This window comes from Agrilus planipennis, unplaced genomic scaffold (assembly GCF_000699045.2).
Source record: "Agrilus planipennis isolate EAB-ADULT unplaced genomic scaffold, Apla_2.0 scaffold70, whole genome shotgun sequence".
Taxonomy (NCBI): Eukaryota; Metazoa; Arthropoda; class Insecta; order Coleoptera; family Buprestidae; genus Agrilus; species Agrilus planipennis.
This window is the reverse complement of record NW_020442458.1, coordinates 286,887-304,388: the sequence shown is the minus strand read 5'-3', so window position 1 is coordinate 304,388 and position 17,502 is coordinate 286,887.

The window sequence follows — 17,502 nt, the reverse complement described above, 5'->3', positions numbered from 1 at the left end:
TGCCTGCGACGCGCTGATGAGATCCAAAAAGATCGAAATCGCGATCCGCGTCTGGCAGTTTCGACAGAATACAGACCACTTCGAATTATTTTATTCAATTAAGCTAACGTGCCTATCACATTAAGGTTGGCTATGCCGAGATTCGTTTTCAGCAAGTAGATATCCACACAAGTGGACCTTGTTGGAGCATATGTAATCCTAAAATGTAGTATCGTGCTACAGATGGCGTTTACTGCGCCATTTGTAGTATTTTCTAGAACGCACTGTTAAGATAACAGGTAAAAGTTGGTCTGTGTTCTGTCGGAGCTGCCTGCGACGCGCTGATGAGATCTACCTTTTAGCTGCATCTTGGTATTTGAGAACACGCTCGGTATAGGGTGCAAGGTATACAAATGAAAGACTTGTTCTATTAATATAGAACAGCTGACACTAGAAGATTCCTTCAACAATAATTTTAAAACTTTGTTTTGATTGAATTTCAATTCGATTACATAGGTCAATGACAGTTCTCTAATGAGAGTAGAGCCGGCAATTCCATTCCCTTCAATTTTTAAACAAAACAAGCAAAGCGGCGGCTGAGTGTGGAAGTAAAAATTATTCTTCAAATTCAATAATCGTTAAATAATAAATTCTGTAAAACAAAAACAGAAATTCTAACAAAAGTATAAAACTAAACGAAAATAACGAACAATATTTTAAAACTAAACATTAGATGCAGTGACACCAAAATAATAAATTAAAAAAGTCAAAAGTTAATATCCAAAATTGACAGTATCTAGTCAAATTTTTATTTAGAAAACACATTTGCAAATTCTCCGGACACCATCTGTTCCTCCTTGCTACTTGCACAAGGAATCGCAGAATAATCACGAATTACCTACGGTTAATCGTATAATATCAAAAATTGTGGATTAACCGTAACCGTTGCATCGCTAAAAAATAAATTTAGGTCTTGTCCGCTATAAAATTACCGTATTCATTTTATTCTTTCAACTTACTGACTAGACTACAGCAGTTGCAGACGGTACGCCTACTTTTACTCACGACAGACGTTGTACGGAATATCGTAAACATAGACAAGAGATGTCAGATAGAAATTGCAGCGGACAATAATAAATAAAAAGGAATAACATTACACTAATTGATGTGTAAAAGAAAGAGATGCACAGACAAGCAGAATTTGAGCATGTTACCAGCATCGGACTTTAAAGAAAGTTCTACGTTCTCAGGAATTTAGGAAACCAAACACGCTTGTATAAAGATATAGTCCCAACCAATTAGTTTAAAGCCGACCCTGACCTTTGCGTACCTAAGCAACCTCTAGCTGCTCCATCGCATACTACTATTCGGTTATCTCTTTTCATTCTTTATGCACTACTTATGAAGCATTTATTTTAATTTAAACTCTGCTATTATTATTATTAAACCAAATAATTAAGAAAAAAGTTAAGGAATTAAAATAAGTAAATATACAATATTTAAGGTTGTCTTTATCTTCAAGAGATCAGACTCATCTGCACGCTAAAAGACCCACTTACCAAAAAACCTTATTCCTACATTTTCGGTGCCATCGTCTACCTCCGTTGACCAGTTCTTTTCCTCAAAAGCTTCCAATTAATTTGGCACACCGCCAAACAGACGTGGTTCCAAGCACGACACAATTTTTTAACGAATATTTTACTCTTAAATGAAAATACATTTCTGACACGTACATTTTCATTTAAATAAATAACAATGGAAAACGGACTATGTGTTTATACATATGTATTCTCTTTCTTAGGTAGCAGTACCTATCGTTTCTGAACATTCCAGATGTTCGTAAATAGTGTATTACGAAGAACGAACAAAACTGCAATGCAACAGAAATTTCATTTCAGGTAACGTAATAAAGTTCCCTTCTTCCCAGATCTCTCCAGTTGTACGTACATACATGTATTCAATGCACGGTGGTATCAATTCCGCAGAGGACCTTTTCGAGCTACTAAATCAACCGAAAGTAATTTTGTTTGATGTGTTTTTCATACGGTTATTTTCCTTTCTAGCGACGCTTGTCGAACCTCTAAAGAAGCACGAATAAAAAATGGTCTTCGCAATCTAACCTCAAAATATTCAAAAAAACGTGTAAACGAAATGAAGAAATTGTCCATTCAGTTACATTTTCGATTTATTTGCGAATGTATGAATGCTTATAAATTGAAATTGAAAACTAGCGCTACCGAATGTAAAAAACTGTAAAGTACAATACCAAAACCAGGATTAAAATTGTTAAAAAAAATAATTACCTAACGTTCTATATTTTACTATAAATTCTTACTTGCAGTTTCTGTTGACATCTGACAACTGCATTTACAAAATGCACAACGGACTGAAACTAGACTAAATATTTTGTACCCAGAGCCAACAACAGCTTTAATACTTTGTATACAGGGTGTCCACACCCGACGTTCGTGTTTAATTACAAGTTCGCTACCAGATGGCGCAGGACGCTTAGGTTGGGCTAACGTTACATCGAAGCTTGGTTCTAGAAAAATTAGTTGCCATAGAGCGTTTGACCGGACAGAAATGTGCTTTCTGTGTTCACGTGTACTATCAAAATAACAATTCTCTTATTAGGTTTAGTTGTCTTTATAGGGTCCATGTACCATTTACACGATATAGAAGAAGCTCCAAGTATTAATATAATAAAGAAATAGATAAACAAGTTTGAAACTGTAGGATCAAGTCTAAATTTGCCATCTACTGGTCGTCCATCATCAATCAGACATGCCAACAACATTGAACGTGTGCGTGAGTGGGTTAGACAAAATCCATCCCAATCAATTCCCAATAGCCAGTTAATTACAGATTAAAAAAAATCTTCACTACATCTTATTTAATGAAAAGTTTTCGTCTTAATCTCTATAAAATTCAAATTGCATTTGTCAATGAAATGTTAGTATGATTTAGCAACTGTGGCAAAGTTTCTTCAGTGACGAGGTCAATATTCATTTGGAAAAGCATGTAAACAAGCGTATTTGCAGATACTGGATAGAGAAAAACCACAAAAAAAACATTACATAGCCCAAAATTTGTCAGCTAAAGGCATAATTGTACCGTACATCTTTGCAGATAACAGAGGTCAATGTTAATTCAATTAGGTATTGTAAGATGCTAAGGGTTTCTTTCAACAAAAATTACAATAACTTGAAGGATATAACGAAGGAAGCTAGTTCCAGAAAGATGGCGCTTTGTGTTACACCTCGCGTAATTCTGTGAAGGTTGTAAAGGAATAATTCCCAAATGAAAAGATATTCCGTAGAAGTGGCATAAATTGGAGCACAAGAAGAAGATCTTAAAGCAGAATATAGTTCATGTGGTCATTATTCCCAAGAAAGACGATATCTTGTAGAGATAATATAAATCGGACCCAAAGAAGTCTATATTTAACCCCACTTGATTTTGTCTTTTGAGGTTATGTCAAGAGTAAAGTTAATGACAGCATATTACCACGTACCGCATTGAAACTACAGGAGAATATTGTTCATGCGATAATTAGTCCTAGAAAAAACGATATCCCACAGAGGTAACATAAATTAGTCCCAAAGAAATCCAGATTTACGCTGTTTAATTTTTTCTTGTGAGGTTATGAACAAAATTTATGACAGTATACGTATCGTATCGCATTGCAACTAAAGGAGAATATTAATGCGATACGCTCGATGTCCAAAGAAGCGTGCGGCAGGGCGATAGCACATTTTCCATCATGCCTTCAAGAATAATGTCAATGCAGCGAAAGCTACCTTCTCGACAATATTATTTGATTTATTTATAAGACTCCTTTACAATTTATCTTGAATCTAATTATTATCGAAGTAATTGGCCAGTTTAAGTCTACCGAGCGACATGGTTTAGTAGAGGTTTAGACAATTTCTTAGCATTCGGGAGGACGCCGGTTCGATTCCAATTACGTCTGCCTTGGTCCAAGTTTTTCTTGGATCACTTAGGCAAATGCTGAGGCAGTAATATTTCACAGATAGTTTTTCATTCTCTTGCGTCTTCATTTCGTCCGTCTCATCTTTCTCATCCGAACCACCATCCACCCATTCCCACGATTCCTGAAATGAGGATGAAGAGGGTCTTCCGCCCTACCTTCCGGCATATTTCGGAGGGACTGCCCGCCCACTGGCATTAGTGGCTGGTGGGAATGAAACAATCAAAAAGTTCTTTTTGTCCATGAAATTTGAAAGATAATTTTGGCTTCAAGAGCTTCAGGATATTGAGATTAGAGTTTGGAGGTCTTTCGATGAAGGTTTTGCTCAGCTCTATTATCACCGTGTGTCACTTATCACCCAAGCCGAAGAGCTGAGAATGTTCCAATTTCCGCCCTGGATGGAAAACGACATACTACCATGATTCTATTCTATACAAGTCGTTTAAAAAACACTATCGAACAGTACCTAGTTAATAAATAAAAAAAAAATAAATAAAACATACTGTAGCGAGCACGAGTGTTTTTGTGCGATCGGGCACACGTGTGTGTGAACGGCTTATGTGCCCCGTATTTGTAAATGTGTGTCGTACCTGCGTTCTGGGAAATCAGTTAAACAGTGCAAAGAAAAACAAAACGATCCGGATGTTTCTAGAGGATTCCAGAAAGGAAACAAAAGAGTATTTAAAGGAAGAAACGATCGCCGAGATAATCAGAAATAAATTGACCGTTGCAGAAGTGAATGGAGAAATAAATTGACAGTTATAGCAGTGAAATAAATAGCGCAGTGAATAGTGATATATCAACGGTAGTGTAAGTAAATAGAATAATTCATAACCTAAGTTTAGTAATAATTTAATAGTGTTTTAACTTTCTTAAAAATTAGTGTAAATAAATAGTTTTGTCGTTATCAGTCTTAGAAGGTAATTTGGTAAACCCACGAACATTACAATACCAAATTCAAATAAGAAACATAGGTCGAACGCTATGAAATGATTCCTCTACAATAGATGAGTGATTTTAAACTGTTTAATTTACAATATAATGTAGGCACTTTCACTTACCTATAATTTATAAGTAGTTTTAATGCTGGTATTATACGATAATGTAAATGAAACAATAAAATAATACGCATTTGGCTGTCAAATGTAGGTAGTAGGCGATAATAATTATTTCCTCAATAGCTATTGAAGTAACGCGCGATGTTTCATTGTGAAGGTAACACAATTGATAACTTAATAAATGAACATAATTCATTAGGTTAACCAGTGGAAGCATGTACTTTCCTATTGTTTGAAAAAAAACATCTGTAAGTTTAAGTTTGTCAGGGGTTTCAGTTTGATTAAAAACCGAATTTGTCAACAACATAATATCTTATTATATTTATGTGTAGGTTGGAACATACAATAGCTTTTTAAACTACTAAAGGTCATAAAACATTCTGGCATGCTACTAAATTTTATTTTTTATCTTTCAAAAGGAAGTGGGGGATTTCGAAGGTTACTTTAGGTAAATAATGCGCTTTCTATTTAAGTCTGATTTTCAAGAACCAACTAAAAATAGATTGGACGGTTGAGTCCGAAAGTAAAATTTTCAGAGATAGATATCTAAGCATAATTTGGTAGATGGAAAAAGAAAAAAAGATCAGAGATACTAGATGATACATTTGTATGTATTATGTATATCAAGATTAATCTGTAAAATCCAGCCTTTTATAATATGTCTAAGGATGCTAAACAACTGAGAAAGCACGCCAGTGAAGTAAACTTTGCTCAATACTTTGGGTGTGTTCCGAAATATAACTCAGCGTACTGGCCAGTGCTGATCACGTCATGAATCGACGCCATATTGTACTGGTGTATCACCATATTGTACTGGTGAGACAAGTATGACGTACTAGTATATCAAACGGGCGTGTGTGCATCAGATTTTTTATTATAAGAAACTTTTGGAGCAAAGTAAACGAGCACAAGCACTATTCTTAATATAGCGTCAATTTGACGTCAAAGCACTGACCAGTATATTAAGGAACACATTACCAGTTATGGCGTCTATTCATGACGTCATCAGCACTGGTCAGTATACTGGGTTATATTTCGAAACACACCCTTTATTATCGGTTTTCAGTCACCCTCTATCTCTATAGACCCCAAGGCTAACTCACTAAACGCCAATGTGACATCATTCCCACCCCTGGAAACACCCTTTGTAGCCTTTTGAAATTTTAGAGTTTAGTATTCATTTTTGAGAAAAAAAGTGAGATACTTTTTTATCAAATACTCGCTGACGATCAACAAACAATGCGCGGGCGCGTTGTCGTCAACAAAAATCCAGCCCTTCTCCGGCAAGTACGGACCTTACGCGGAAAATGCGAACCGTCAACCGCTGCAGGGTGCCAGCATAAAATTGTTTCGTCCCTGTCTGACGGGAAGAAGCGTACTCGCGGTGGATAATGCCCTAAACAGGGGGACTCCCCCCCGTACCAGTTTTTAATAAACAGTTGATTGAATAATTATGTTTTATTGAATTATTTAACATTTTCATTTAAACAATCATATATCACGTACCACGTGCTGTCTGGTGCTAGGAGAATACCTCCTATTAAAAAAGAAAAAAAACTTTGTTGCTCGCTCTTCCTTCACTTCTACCTAATGCTAGGACAAACATCATCCCCATACATTCTTTTTTGGCACGCCACTAAAAATATTACTTACGAAAAACAATTTCGGCGTAGTTGTAACAGCGTGCCATTACTATGCAAAAGTAGTAGTCTTCAAGGGGTAGATGTTCTTGACAGACGGGTCTCAGAAAAAGGTGTGCTTGTCATGGGACACGCGACCGAAATATCGCATTTGTAAATAAATAGTATACCTCGGTTCACTTAATTTTATAATTTTGGTAAAGGTAATTAATTGTTTTAAATCCTTTTTACTTAACATTAAATAGTAAGGTAGAAGTAAAGCAAAAAGGGTTTAGCCGGATAAGTATTACGAGTCAGCCCCCAAATGGGAACCTATATTGAAACTTATGTTTTAGTATCGCCTTGATGTACAAAAACAATTTATGTACTTTTCGCGGCTAACTTTCGCTTTGACCTTGAGATATGGGGAAAAATAACCGTACGCATGACTTTTATTCAAAGTCATATATCTCAAAAACTAATTAAGCAAGAGAGTTGAGACCAATGCGAGTCTTAAGAGTACATTACAGAGTATATCATATATTTTTTTCAAATTTTTAGTGTAACTTTATATATAAAAAAAATTAAAAAATAAGTAAATCATAATTTTTTCTTCGTGTTCCCTGAGACTTACAACCACGAAAATAATATATGTTATGCTTCTTTACGTGCTTTATTACTCATAAAAATTGCGTGAGAAAAAAATTGGTGCAACACATTGAAAAAAAATTAAGGAGTGTTTCGCACCTTGTAACTTATAGGTATAAACATGACTTAACACGCACAAAATTTTTTCGCTCGCGGAAGGAATTGTACATAAACAAGTTTAGATTTGTTATCACGCTTTCTTTTATATTTTATGACTTACTAACATCGCTGGTCATTCACTGGTATCTCTCTTGGACATTGGTATTGGTCTAAAAGGAAGCTCTTGATTTTAGTGGTATTTTGTTTCAGGATTTTAAAATTAGTCATTGTAGTTATTATTTTTATAAGGTAATAATGTCTGACAAATGCAAAAACTGTAACAAATATTTTCGTAAGATTGTCGGTTATAAAAAATTTAAATAGTACGAATTTTTGAATCACAAAGATTTTAACATTCTGGTGCCAGCTTTTAAAGGCAATAAACCACAACTAAGTACAGAAGAAGCCAATCCATCTAAAAAGATAAAAAGAATCAGGTGGTGGTAGATGCTGTTCATGGTAACATTGCCCAAAAGTACAAACTTTTACACCATTCTCTCGATAATAAAATGTTGCCAAAATTGGAATTGCTATGTAAAATTATTGGTTTTCTGCATAACACTTATGATAAAAGGCTTGATTTGGATGGCGGATTAAGCAAAATAATAGTACAAAGTTGAATGGACGTAGAAAATACTTTGAGTCAAGAAGTGCAAGATCAGCGTTGGAACGGAAAAAGAACTATAAAACTTCTAAAAGTTGTCTAAATTGTATGTATGTTTAAGAAAAAGAACTATGCTTAAACCTTTAACAGCATCTGAACTACTTGATTTTCCACGTCTAACTGAAGATCAGCTAAAAATTTTATTCGTATCAATTTTCTCAGGCTCTGTCTTACTAGGTCAAAATAATGGACGATCAAAATAATCTTTTAGTACAGTATGTCAAATCAACATTTAATATCATTAAAGCCGAAGTAAAATCAAGACATATAAATAAAAAAGTCTATCGTATTTACATTCACTATACTTCCGATGGTAATGATTACAATGCTATTCTTCGTTATTGCTGTGACTGCCCCAATAGCAACCGTGCAGTGGGGAGCTGTTCACATATAGCAGCTACTATTTATTATTTGTCATATGGACGATATTTGTCAAAAATTATAAGTCCTGCCGAAGTCCTCACTAAAATATTTGCTACTCAAAATGTTCCAGTAGTAATTAATTACAACAGTGACCATGAGTATTTTTTTTGTTTTTGGTATTTTAATTAACACGAAAAGTAATGAAAGTGGTGATAAATTTTTGACATTGGTTGTTTTTTTTTTCTTTTTGAACAATTATTCCAACGTTTATCAAGTTGGTGCAACACTTTGAAAAAAATGACTAAAATGTGATGTAGGCCTTATAGTAAAAGGGTATAGTAGAAGGTGCTAATCACATTTTTTCTTTTTTCGATGTGTTGCACCAATTTTTTTCTCACGCAATTTTTATGAGTAATAAAGCACGTAAAGAAGCATAACATATATTATTTTCGTGATTGTAAGTCTCAGGGAACACGAAAAAAAAATTATGATTTACTTATTTTTTAATTTTTTTTATATATAAAGTTACACTAAAAATTTGAAAAAAATATATGATATACTCTGTAATGTACTCTTAAGACTCGCATTGGTCTCAACTCTCTTGCGTAATTAGTTTTTGAGATATATGACTTTGAATAAAAGTCATGCGCACGGTTATTCTTCCCCATATCTCAAGGTCAAAGCGAAAGTTAGCCGCGAAAATTACATAAATTGTTTTTGTACATCAAGGCGATATTAAAACATAAGTTTCAATATAGGTTCCCATTTGGGGGCTGACTCGTAATACTTATCCGGCTAAACCCTTTATCACTGAAAATATCTCCTGCTTCTCTAAAACTTAACGTAAACTAAACTAACACTTGAGCAAAGTGTAACACCCCTAGAATGCTTTAATTAACTTAATTACTTTATTATTTAAATGATAAAATGGCTGAAGGTATTTGTACGAATTATCCCTTACCACGTTTTATTTTTCAAAGGATGCATGTTGTAAATAGCATTTTCAATATTTCCTGTTTTTAAGGTAATTAAGTACTTGCTTAACGCAGTAAAAATAGTTATTCCTCTTTTACATAATAATTAATAAACGTAATGCTAACTGCTCAGTAGTGATCATCCTACAGTTTTACATGTAGAAAAGACAACTGATTTTTAGTAAGTAAAATGATTTGATTTTTACACACACCGCAAATAGAAGCAATGATGCCCAACCACGTTAGAGCAGAGGTTAGAAAACAGCAGCTGAGCACAGCACACGCCGTCGGTACTCTAGCGGATTCCTGGCTCTCCACGCGGCGGCGCATTGTATCTAATACAGCCGTTGCCCTTTCTCCGTCACCGCCAGTCATTCTCCCCTACCCCGCTGCCGGCTCTCACCGCACGATATACTTTTTTGTGACAGAAAAAATCGTAATATCCCCCGTCTATATAGAAGTTTCACTTCAATAACTTTTTTTTTTTAATTATTTATTGAAAATTAACAAAAATTGTTAAACGCAAAGATAACAAATTATTAATTATGATGGCATTAATACGAGTGCGCGAGGCCCCTAAAAGAGCGAGGCGCCGGCGATTGCCCTGCTCGCCACCCCCCAAAGGCCGCCCCTGCCTACAATAAGATGATTCCCAGATTTTCAGCTAGCTACTAGCAGGAATCTCTTAATTTCTCCAACCACTTTGAGCTTCCTTGACATTTTAAAAAACAGACACCGAGCTATGGTGATGAACATGCCACGAATGCATTTAATTACCAATTAAATTGTAAAAAAGTCATCCTTTCCACACATATAGGTACGTATATGTATTGTACGTGGATAGTTGTCAAAGTAGACAAAACCCAATTATCGCTAGATGACAAAATTTAATAACGACCCCATTTGTTCAGAGCAGCGAATCTCAGGCGGCAGTGTAATAACGCAGCACAAGGGTAAAATTTCAGTAGAGCATGCGAGGCCGTCGCGTTGGTCACAAAAAGACGTCGTTGCTGCAGGCAACAACGCCGATGGCCAGCGCTATCGTTACTGCCCCCCAACAACGCTGACGCTCCAACTCTACTGCCACGGCATGTTATTTGGGTCACGGAGGGGTGGCAGCGGCGATAACGGGGGTGGACAGGGATCCGTATCATATCCATGCATAATGTTGACGAGCAGTCGGCCGTAATTACAACGTTATAAATAAGGAATGCGACGCTACTAGCCGCATCACGACTGTAACCCGGGAAAATATTCTAGAATTCCTGCCGGATAAGATTTTTCAGACGTTACTGAATTCCACCGAAAAACAAACCTCAATCGATGTTTTTAATACAGATTTCTTTTCTTCAAATTGTATCCACCTGCCACTTTAACAATAGATTTTATACACATGTTACCAGAAATGTATGAAATCTAGGAATTTTATACAATTCTGAGGCTATTAGGAAATCTATAAAATACACATCCTGAGAAATGTATACATTTCCTAGGAATTGTATGAAATTCCGATATTGTACCAGGAAATGTATAAAACTAATGCTTTCTATGAATAAAATACTCTAACACGGGCAGGGACAATGAATAAACTCCAATCTGTCATAAATCTACTTAACCAAACAATGACGTCACCAATGCATATACATCTCCAGGCAGCCTGCACTATTATTACCTATTTGATATCATAGGTCGTCAAATATTATTTTTCAACGTTCGATAACTATGCTTCATTATGATTCCCGCGCCCAACATATATATATATATATATCAAAATGATCAGTATATTCAGCTCTACAACATACTACAAAATTCATATACATTGGTGACGTCATTTTTTGGTAAGGTAGATTTATGACAGATTGNATATTATTTTTCAACGTTCGATAACTATGCTTCATTATGATTCCCGCGCCCAACATATATATATATATATATCAAAATGATCAGTATATTCAGCTCTACAACATACTACAAAATTCATATACATTGGTGACGTCATTTTTTGGTAAGGTAGATTTATGACAGATTGAAGTTTATTTAATGCCCCGGTTATTCATAGAAAGCATTCGGAATTTCATACTATTCCTAGGAAATGTATACATTTCCCAGTATATGTGTGTGTTAAAAAATATTTCAAACAATATTTTATACATTTCCTAAATAGCCTCGGAATTGTATACATTTCCTAGGAATTGTACACAAATTCCACAAACAGGCTGGACTATTCTTTACACGAAAGCGATGTACAAATAAACACTGGATACGGAAATCCCGCATAATGTGAACAACATACTAATTATACTAGGAGGCTGTATATCGTGAACAAATAAAATTTCCGTGTTTTCTGAAATAAATAGCAACCATGCAGGAGGTGATAGGGCACTACAAAACAAGTAAAGTAAGTGGATGTTTGCAGGTCCAAAAATTCACCGTCTTCGAGAAAACCGCAGTTGAGAGTACAGGCAAATCTAATTCCGGCCCTGGACAGAAATGCGACAATGAAAAGTCGTATTCAATCAATTGGTAACTAGCAACATAATATGAACAGCATACTAATTATACTTGGAGGCTATACACCGTGAACAAATAAAATCTCCGCTTATACAGGGTGTTTATGAAATAAATAGTTACCATGCAGGAGGTGATATATAAAATAAGTAAAGTAAGTAGATGTTTGCGGGTCCGAAAGTTGACTGTTTTCGAGAAAAACGTAGTTGAAAGTACAAGCAAATCTAATTCCGGCTCTGGACAAAAATGCGACAAGCAATGCAAGGTCATATTCAATCATATTCAACATTGGTAACTAGCAGCATCAATGTTGTAATTCTGTGTATTTTTTGCTCATATGTATATTAACTATTAAACGTCAGATTACATTAAGAGCGATTCAAGATATTTATGTTGCAGTCAACTGTAGTTAGTAGTTATTTATTCTTTTATAACGTTGTAGCCTTGATGTATATTTAGTCAATCAATGGTAGGTCAGATCGTCACTACTAATTCAACGATTAAATTGTGCAGTAATCGCACCTATACCATGTCAAATCTAAAAAGATGAAATCTTTGATTTGTTTTAAGATCCTCTCCATGTGACAGTGTGGCAAATGTTAAAGGAGCAGTTGCTGCATCCTTATCATTTACAACGAACTCAAGCCTTGCAGGAAATTGATTCTCAGCCGCTAGTGGATTTGTATTTGTAATTTTGACAGGAAAGTGCGACAGAACCCAACTGTTTTCATAAGGTGTTGTTGCTGACAAATGTTGTTTCACGAAATAACGATAATGAGTATTGGTGTGACTGCCGATCTTTTTTAGTCAATTTAGAAATTCAGTAATTTTGGTAGAGATCTCAAAGCCTGCCTCTTAAAATGGTATTTAAATTTCGTACAGTATTGTAGTGTGTGTACTGCGTAAAAAAGGTAACGTGCCTTGGCAATACCTGTAAGGTGGTGTGAAAATTTGTCTTTATAAAACTATACTTAGTTAGGGTATTTATCCAAACGATATTCGTTTATGTATCTGTGTATTCGTGCTTAGAAATCTTGCATTTTTTTGTTTCTTTTGTGTACTCACATGCTAAGGTGTTATTTAAATTGTACTGTATACTATCAGCGATGAACAAACGTTTTTATTAATTCATTTATACCGTGATAGATATCTAAACATCTTTGTTGATGTTTACTTTAGCCGATCGACAAGCTGTTTTCATTCGCCATTGTTGTAGCTTCTGAATTCTTATATCAACTCGGCGTATAGGTACACACCTACGTTGCCAATTCACGCCCAGGACCGGCTTCGGATTATATCCTGTTGTGTTTTTTTTTACAATTTTATATGACATTGCTACACTCACCATGAGATAACCTATTGCATCTAGTTGATATCCTCCAAAGCCTGCTACTTGTTTCAGAAATACCCTCTAGAATCAAATGTTCATTGACCTTAATAATACATATTTCTCCAATGCTATTAGATAATTGCAGAAAATTTCCAATGCATTTGGTACTTTCCCAATCATATCAGATGGAATTATGTTGTTTCATTCGTATATTCACTTCAGATTTAGTCGTTAGTGGTTGTACTATCTGCGTTATGCATTTCATTAGATACAGCTATCGACCTTTAAATATGTAGTGACACAATGAGCACAATAGAGTGATGTCAATATTAGGTACTGACCTGATAGTTATGACAATATTTACTAACAGTAATATGAGAAAAAGCTAAAAATAAAAAATCGTCATAAAAAATAAATACCATTTTATTAATATTACATCGAGCTGAGGTAGCACCATCTTAACGGTATTTTACATTTTCGCATTTGAATGACTAATTTAAAATGACCCACCATGAATATCAAAAAAACATATTGCACAATTATTAAAGAAAATGTCGCCGGATTCGTTATAGAGAGTTTACATGTGGAAAATTTATGTAAATGAAGATGTCAGATTGTGTTAAAAAATACACAAGTTAATTCAATCTAAGTAACGTTTATTGAAGTTCTTGGTCAGAAATGTATTAGATGGAGATTACGATTTTATCCACTTATTTCGCCAAAGCACCATAAACTGAATCGATAAACCATTGACTAAACCAATGAAACTCCTAAAAAGCGAGTTTACATAATATCCGAGTGATGGCAATACACCGTCATCTAGTGGGTATTTACTGCTACTAAAGTATTAGACAAAGCCTACTTATGGCCCTAACAAGCTGCATAGTTGATTCAGTTGGTCAAATTGATATTTATTGTTGTCTAACACTGGAAATAATTCAGTAGTAGCAAATACCCACTAGATAGAAATGTATTGCCTGTACTTGGATAACTATTTATTATGGGCACACAAAATAATGCTTAACTCTTGTCATTCTTTTGTTTTACTGTTATTTTTGTATTGTATATTCATTTGTCATAATGTAGATTATGTTTTATGTCACATTTCGGAAATGTATACAAATTGCTTTAAAACAAACGACTTGTCTTTTTATAACTGCTGATAGAAAAAACATTAAAGCTGAAAACGTGCTCTCTGGTGTGTAAATGTACAGATACTAAACTCGCGAAGTTTGGAAAATACTAAAAAAAAAGTATTTGCTATAACTTATTTATATACGGTATTAGTGTTGCTATTCTAATAAGCGATAATTAAAAAATATGCCAGTTCGTGACACGTTTTCACCACAAGTTATTAATGAATATATTTATGTAGTGAATATATTACTGTAGTCTCAAAATGAGAAATAATAACCATAACATCACGATAACAGTTTGGGTTACAAATTATTTATTAATTCCACAAATTATTTAATTTTTAATTACATTTTAATGATAATTATTCTAAACGACCAAATTATTAAGTTCGGTAATTCTCCACTTCTTGACATAGAACTACAGTTGTTTAATTATAATTAATCAAAGTTTTAATGACAATTATGCTACATGATCAAACTAATTATCTTATGTAATTCTCTAATCCTTAACATGAAACTATTTACAGAATTATTTTGTATTAGTTCGTAAATAAAAACATTGTTCTTGTATTAATATATATACATATATAAATTTATTCTACTTTGTAGCAAAAAGAATTGTAGTACAATAAATAAATAATTTGTACCAGAACATCGAACGGTTAACGTAGAAATTCGAAAAACATTATTAAATGTCTGCTCGGATTTGGAATACGGCTCAGTACGAGTGCGAAACATGAACGGTAAGCGCCTCGGAAAAAAGGAACAATGCTACAGGATGCAGGTGGATGATAAAAATGCCGTTAAAACGGAGTAGTATTAAAAGCAGTAGGAGAATAAAGAATGCTATCGAAGCCAATAAGGAAAACGCGGTGATAGGATCACAGGGAACATCTTCAGATATATGAAGTTCGTGACATATGTACCTACTAGAAGCAGAAACAAAAATAAAGGGGAACAAAAACAAAGATGCGTGGCATGTTTTAGTTTTCAGAAAATGCTTAGATTGTCACAAGATTGGAAGAGTGCCCAACCATCAATCTTCAGATTGACGACCCTGTGATCTATGATGATGATAATGATGAACTATAACCTGTGTTTTTTATGCTGTGAAATTAGTGTCCGACCGAAACTGGTTTTTACGACCGAAACCGAAACCGAAACTGAATTTCGGCAACGGTCTCAGTTTCGGCCGAAACCGAAACCGAAACTTCCTTATAAGGATCATGTTTTGAGAGAAAAATAAAGAAAACGTTATTATAATCAGTCAGTTTTATTTTTTTATCTTTAAATCACATAGCTCTGCAGTCTTTGACATTTTCACTTATTGATAATCAAATCAAAATCAACATAACAACCCCTCATTTAAGGAAATACTTTGATTGCGCCTTAAAAATACTTAAAATAGGTGAGATGTTTATTTGAGTAAGTACAGTATACTTCGCTTGGATGGAATTTAACGCGCCGAACATGACCGAGCAGAGCGCGAGAACTCCCGAACGCAGTTTCGGTTTCGGTAGTAGTTTCGGCAGGTTTGCCGCCGAAACCGAAAATAAACCGAAACTCGTTTTTTTTGCCGAAACTCGACCGAAACCGAAACCGAACCTTCGGTCGGACACTATGTGAAATACTTATGATACTGTACAAACTCTCGAGAAATTCTTCACAAAACAAAACTCTTTATAATGTAGGCATTAACTGAGATTGGTTATCTTATATATCTTTACGATGAAAAAATACGCCACATTTGAACAGTAGAAATGATTAGTAAATGTGAAAGGTATTGAGTGGATGAAAAGATTGCCTGTGGATAATCAAAATTTTGTTCATTTCATTTGTCAGAAATGGATTTCTCGCATGGCCCTTGCTGAAACATAAAACGCTTGGTATTAGTTCCAAAATAGTTTTTTTATTTAAAAAACTCTACTGTTATGTACGCCATTATGAAAGTGAGTGTACCTACACACGTAAATAAATGGGGCCTAACAACCAAAACGTACGTTAGGGCTTTTTAAATAAAAACCTGTCTTGGAACTAGTATCAAATGGTTTATTGTTGATTATTTCAAATCTTCATCATCATAAGGTCGCCAGTCCTAAGACTGATTGAACACGTACCTTCCGATGATATTCCAAATGATTATTATTTTTTTCACAAAGAGAAATGTCGCAATAAAGTGATACTATAGAAGCACACTAGAAGATTCACAAAAAAAACATAAGGATAAAGAAGTTTAAGAAACTATTTTAAAACAACAAAATACTCGATTCCGTCTATTTCTTTATTGAGAATCTACACTATAATTAGATGTAGGTGCGCTATATCTAAACGTTCAGGTTTGTTGGCAAATTTTCAAGTATTTACTTCATTAACAATTAAATAAAGAGACTAGGTGCGTATCGGACACGTAAATGATCAGGATCCATATTCGTTCAGCAATGTCGACCTAATAACCTAAAAACTGGTAAGATAAGGATAGTTTCAATTGAAATCGACCCACCTTTTTCTAAACTTTGAATGGTCTACATCAGTGTTTCCCAACCTTTTTGTCCTCGCGAACCAAAAGAAAAGTCCGAAAAAATTTGACGAATCCCCTATGTAGTCATTAAATAATGACAGGTAAAAATAGCAATAAAATTTGATAGAATATATACTTTTTCATATTGCATAATAATTGATTATGTTAATCGTGAAATATTTAAATAAAACATTAATAAGACTAAAATGATTTAAATGCAGTAAATTGCCTTAATTTGATATTTATTTCCAATTGTATTGTAAAAAAAAATATTACATTGACCTTAATAATACATATTTCTCCAATGCTATTAGATAATTGCAGAAAATTTCCAATGCATTTGGTACTTTCCCAATCATATCAGATGGAATTATGTTGTTTCATTCGTATATTCACTTCAGATTTAGTCGTTAGTGGTTGTACTATCTGCGTTATGCATTTCATTAGATACAGCTATCGACCTTTAAATATGTAGTGACACAATGAGCACAATAGAGTGATGTCAATATTAGGTACTGACCTGATAGTTATGACAATATTTACTAACAGTAATATGAGAAAAAGCTAAAAATAAAAAATCGTCATAAAAAATAAATACCATTTTATTAATATTAC